The sequence below is a fragment of the Mastigoproctus giganteus genome, chromosome 14, assembly GCF_048544385.1.
Source record: "Mastigoproctus giganteus isolate SK-2022 chromosome 14, ASM4854438v1, whole genome shotgun sequence".
Classification (NCBI taxonomy): Eukaryota; Metazoa; Arthropoda; class Arachnida; order Uropygi; family Thelyphonidae; genus Mastigoproctus; species Mastigoproctus giganteus.
Genome location: NC_143588.1, coordinates 69,835,386 through 69,841,285, shown reverse-complemented (window position 1 = coordinate 69,841,285; position 5,900 = coordinate 69,835,386). Strand labels below are relative to the sequence as shown.

The window sequence follows — 5,900 nt, the reverse complement described above, 5'->3', positions numbered from 1 at the left end:
CGTCTGTTGATAAAATAAATCGAAGGCGTCAAGACGTCACGTAAACTGTTTTCAAAAATGCCTTCTTCGAAAAAACAACCCAATTGCCCGCGCCTATCTATTCTCGTTTCCTATTTTCACTTCTGATCTAACCGTCGATCTCGCAAAAGAAATTCCTCCTCCTCTTCACTAAAACTACGAAGAAGAGCTCTTCGAGTAACTACACGTACAGGGGACTTTGAACGTGTCCTTTCTTCTCTAGCGAAAAATGCTATACGTGTCCAGTGAGAGTTCCCCTGCTGTTGGACTTCAATTTCCACAGATGTGCCACACAGAATTATTTAAGTTGGAGCAAGCAACTCCAAGCAGATATTGAATATTTTCTGACTCTAAAGATATATACACGTGGCGCGTTTTTATGAAATGTCTGTAATGGAGTTTTGATATTCGAATAGGGTTTCAGTAGAGAAGAATCTGCCGCGATATGATCATAAAAGATGCACTTTTAAATTTCTTACCCATCTTTAATATTTATTTTCATAAAATTCCAAGACACGTGTGGGCAAGCTGTAGGTCGATGGCTGACTGATAATACAGAGCCAAAATGTTGGTTCGTTTGTCAATGTTTATTTCAGTACACGGTGAACTGGATGGCAGGTTGAGTTATTGGAACTTACAGGACCCTAGTACCATAAGTGGGTTGAAAGTTCAGAAGATTTAAAAATCAGAGTATATGATTTTAAAAGGATTCAAATTACCCACATCAGTATTTAAGAAACTGGAGGGAGATATTGGAGAAGTTTTAACTGTTTGTCGAACAAGAATAGAGGAAGGTTAAACTCAATAAAAGACAGGGTAAAAGAACAGAACCTTGGGGAATACCAGCATCAGCTTAGGTGTTAGAAAACAGAACATCCACCATTACACGCAATGAGCGTTAAGGGATGAATCCATTTACTGATTTGCAAAACACAGAAAGAAGTTCCATGTTTTTTTAGGATATCTTTATGATGAACATGTCACCAGTGGATCAATACTGACGGATTCCATAATGGCGAACATTGATCGCATGTCAATGTAAAGGTTGGCCATTGGTGGATTTCTCCATTACTTTGGAAATTGCTGAGATAAGTGCAGTAGGATGATAAATTTCCGTCTTTTTCTAGGATTCTTCTAATGTCGGAATATCATGGAAGGCATTCAGTAGATGTGTTTGGTGTGGTAGGAGGTGATTTACCAAGATCACTGATGGAAGAGTTGGAGGAAAAGTGGGATATTAATAAGCGAGCTTTATTTTTAGATGAGGATCCAACAGAACCATCAGATCCATAGCCCAGAAGGCGCAACAACCACTTAGACAATAAGAAAAGTTTCTACTTTGTCTTTTAAAAATCCAGTTTATTGGGTATATTGCACCGTATATAACATGCCTGTAAATTGCTTATGTTCTGTTGCTGGTTTGCTGTTTACTGGACTTAAAACCAGAGTTTTCGGGAGTAAAAACCATGCTACCCTTGCCTGAGACCGACTAACTCATCCATGTAGTGAAAAAGACCCATAAAAATTTCTGAAGTCATCGACTTGATTCCAACTCAGGTCTTTTCCACCAGGTGTTGGAAGGACAGCGATTCTACCAAGAGCTTATGATTGGTCAATAACTATTTTACAATCGTCTCTGATAATTCAATTAATAAAAATCCAACTTCATATTGCCCAAAGGCATTGATCTCGATACAAAGGTTAGGAATCTCAGAGTTCAGATGGTCGACGCTGTAACCCAATAAACTCCAGTTCGCATCTTACAAAAAATATACAATTCCTTCTTCAATAGCTGTTTGTTTGGGAAACCTTCGCAAAATGAACCCACCTCAGATGTCTACAGGTCAGAAGCGGGTTTTTATTCATTTATATCTATCGACACGCTTTTTACTCACAAAAGGAGGAGCCGAAGACGCACGTGCATAGATAAAGAACGCATACATTTTACATGAACCTCGGCTATGTTCGGCGACTATGCATCTTAATAAGGGTGAAGTTGCGGTACATAAAAATCCACAATTGTTATGGAAACTGGATGAAAAGGCCGCAGAGCTTTGGAACGCTACTAAATTTTATTCCGAGTTTCGAAGAGTTCATCTCTTACAGCTCAATGCCCGAAGGCGGTGTTTTAGGGGTGAGGGCTGGTAATGATGTAGGGACTATACTTTATTTTCGAGTCTTTTCCATAATAATTCAGATTTTGTAATGAGCGCGATAAAGGATCAAAACAACAGAGCCGATAGCAAGTCATGGTGAATGCAGTATTTGCAAAGGATGCTGGATGGAGTTTGGCGAACATTGAACATCAACAAAACGCTATAAAATTTCCACATAAATGACGCCGCGTTATGAATGATTACAAATGGTTTTATATCTCCAGAAATTATGGGTTTTTCATCCATCAAACCGACAGTAGAAACAGAAAATTGCATTTATTATTTTCGAAACTTAATAACAGCTTTGAGAATTTGTTGCAATTTCCCCTTTAATATTTGCTTTAAACAAAACTCGTGTCCGGCAAACACACCAGGGGGAGCCATTATCTACCCAATGAACAAATATGGACACCTGCTTGCAACTCGCATTAACCTAGTTTTAATAAAAAAAAACACGTTTAATAAATATCTTGATTGGCTGATAAGACCGAGGGGGGATGCATCTGAAAAAGCCTTGAAAACAAAGACAAAAACTGAAGGAGATTAGATGTATAATTAATGATCGCTGGCTAAATTAGAAAATTGTTGCCAAATGACCAGCGTTGCATGTGCGCGTGCAACTGGCAGGTCACGAGACAGAACCTACACTCTTATGTTGTTAATTGAACAGTGAAGGTCCAAACTACCACTGTTTTCTTTAGCGCTCACTTTTTATGGTTTCTTTATTATGTCAAGACAACAGAGGCTCGCTACACAATCGCGCTTAATTATTTCCTTATCAGGTCGGGGTTAATTCAGGCCTAAAAATGGCGATTTTTAAGCAAACTATCGATAACCTTTAAGAAATACACTACCCTCAAAAAAGTATCCGAAAATACCGCTTTCACAGTTCACTAGACCTCCCCGATAGTTCGTGTCATGACATGTAGGCCGAGTTGACTGATTGCGGCGGCGCATAAGCCAAACATCATCAACCGCAATCAGCGCTCTTGCTTTGTATAGTGCAAACTCTGCAATTGATACATAGAGCAGTGGAAATGGGATCTGGGGATTGACGAATCTCGCTACACCCTGTTCAGATCAGGCGAATGATGCCTAAAAAATGTCTGCAGTTGACTGCACTGTGCCAATTAAGATCTTATCTTTAAAGACTACTTCAAAGTATCTGACTCCTTAGTCCACATTACGAAACCTATTTCAGCCAAGAGCTTGTTATTTCCCATGGAACCTAGTGGACAACTGTTCATGCTAGGAAAGGTGTATCTCAAGGAAGGTTAAATCATTAACCCTCTTTGTTCAAAAATGGTTCATGGGCACGAATGTACAGAAGTTGGAACGGCCTACGTACAGTGCGATTTGAATCCTATGGTACACCAATGAGATGAAGTGGAACGTCTGATGAAGTCCTGACCAACAACACGTCTCAGGTCGGTAGTCACTGTGAACGAACCAGATGCTGGAATTTATTACTTGACATTTGGCAGAATAGATGGAATTCTTCAGAAAAAGGAGCCCATATACTAACTGGACATTGCTTAATGCGAATGTCCAGTTAGTATATGGGACAGTTTAGACTTTGTAATACTGTCTCCTATCGAAACGGGTTACCTGAAGACTCTTCTCACGTCCTTTTTGAATGTCATCTTTGCGAGGACCTAATCCTTCGCAACTCAATCCTTTCTCTGTATAGTAATACAATTATCAACTAGCGACCTCCGATACCACTCCAGATTAACATTTTGAACTTGTTTCTGCCTTGCTGGACTTGCTTTTGGACAACTTTACTGCAGTTATTTAATCGAAGACTTTTACCTTTGGACTACTTTGGTCAGCACTGGACAAATACATGGTCGTATTCCGCTTTTTTTGTGCCAGCCTGCCGGAAAGGGATTCTTTTGAATGGTTCCAAACTCCCTTTGGGCATTCAGTGCGTGATAATCGACGTTGCCCACAGTACATGCGTAGTTGTGGTCCACCACCTCGTGGTACAGATGGATACTAAGCAGGCTTTCCAAGTGATCGCCTTTCTGGTGGCAAAGTGATCATAAAAAACGAATATATTTCTGACCTTTTACTCTTTGTGTTCATTTGATGGTCATCAGATGCTGCTGTTGGAATTCTATCAGCGCTGGCCTCTAAATCCCACTCGATTTAAAGTAGATTCCCTTAACTTAGCAAAGACTTCTGACTCTGACCTCTTAATACACCACCCTATCAAAAGTATTCGGACAACTTATGTATATTAGAAGGGATGATCCATAATCTTGGGAGATTGAGGTAATTTAATCCTGGTGAAGTTTATGTTCATAATTAGGTTGCGATTAACCACGATAATTTTGTTAATCCCTATAAGCGGAGCCTCGTTATATCCGTGTACAATTTAATCCGAATAATAGAGCGACAACAAGAATCGAAGAGAGGTAAGGGTGCTCTTAATTTTGATCATTCTGTACATTCAACTGTATGGAGAGTTCGCTCTGATGGAACTTTGACAGCGCGCCCATCGTCTGCGGAGATTAATCTTCTCTTGACAAGGGACTCGCAATTGCGTTTGACATAAGAAACAAAACTTAACGCCTGCCATTCGCTCGATGTCAAAGGGAACAAAGAAAGAAATGTTTGTCCGCTGATCCCCATCTTACGCTACTCAACTGCGGCAGAAGTGGCCAATCAAAGAAGGGATCTTCGTTCGCATTGATGACCCACCGAGACAGGCGGCACATAATGTTCTCCTCGACACACCTCATAGTTTTATGATCGTAGAAGCAGCCGAGCGGTTCCACTCCGTAAATGAGCAGTGACCTGTAACTGTCGCAGACATTCCGCTCGCTCTTTGGAAGCAACTGTGCCGCCTATCTTGGCCTTCCATGAACTCTCCCGCTTCGAGAACTATCCGGGGAGAAATGTCGTCAGAATTATTTGACCTCGTGGAATGATCCGTAGTCGTACAGCAGCAGACGTTGCTTTGTCGCAGTGCCCATGAAATTTCTGACGGAACCCCCCCCCCCTCCACCGGAGGATTTAATTGAAACTCGATGGAATGAACTCTTCCTCGGTTATGGTGAGTGGGAAAGACGATGGTAGTGAGCTTATCTTCAACTGAGGTGTATTACTGCGCATTTTGTGCATAAGATACTGTTGTCTGCGTCGCCATTTTCAAACACGTTATTGGAACTATTGGTGCTGCCATCTGGTGATTGAACACACAAATTGATATTTTACAGGTAGCAGTAGGAAGAAATAACTGTAGCGTTTGTAAAGTAATGGAATAATTTGTGACCTACTGTACATACCACGCATTTTTCGAAATAATGATATCTAGGAAAATATATATATGCGCAATAAATTGTATTTTCACGCGCAATGCAGTTGTTTATCTATTTCTTAGTAAAGGGATAAAAAAAAAAAAAAAATACGCAGCCGGTAGGATTCGAACCTACGCGGGAATATCCCAATGGATTTCAAGTCCATCGCCTTAACCACTCGGCCACGACTGCTCGATGGTCCAACTTCTCCTACATCGCTTGTTATTGATATATGACGCCCCTCATTGACTTCCCCCCCAAAAATAATGAGGAATTCTCCCGGGCAAAATTGGAAAATATTAACAACCCGAACGCCAAGATTAATTTTTTTTTTTTTTTTTTTTTTTTTATCCAACACATTCATTTATTATACAATTCTGGTTTGTTCTGTCAGTTGATGTCCCAATGAATGACAACCACC

The 5,900-nt window shown here is 40.4% G+C and overlaps 1 non-coding gene across 1 annotated transcript; it reads right to left on the bottom strand.

The window, feature by feature from the left end:
* Nucleotides 1-5,589: 5,589 nt before the first annotated feature.
* Nucleotides 5,590-5,671, bottom strand: TRNAS-UGA (transfer RNA serine (anticodon UGA)). The gene has a single exon. It is a non-coding gene; the product is annotated as a tRNA-Ser (tRNA).
* Between the last annotated feature and the right edge of the window lie 229 nt (nucleotides 5,672-5,900).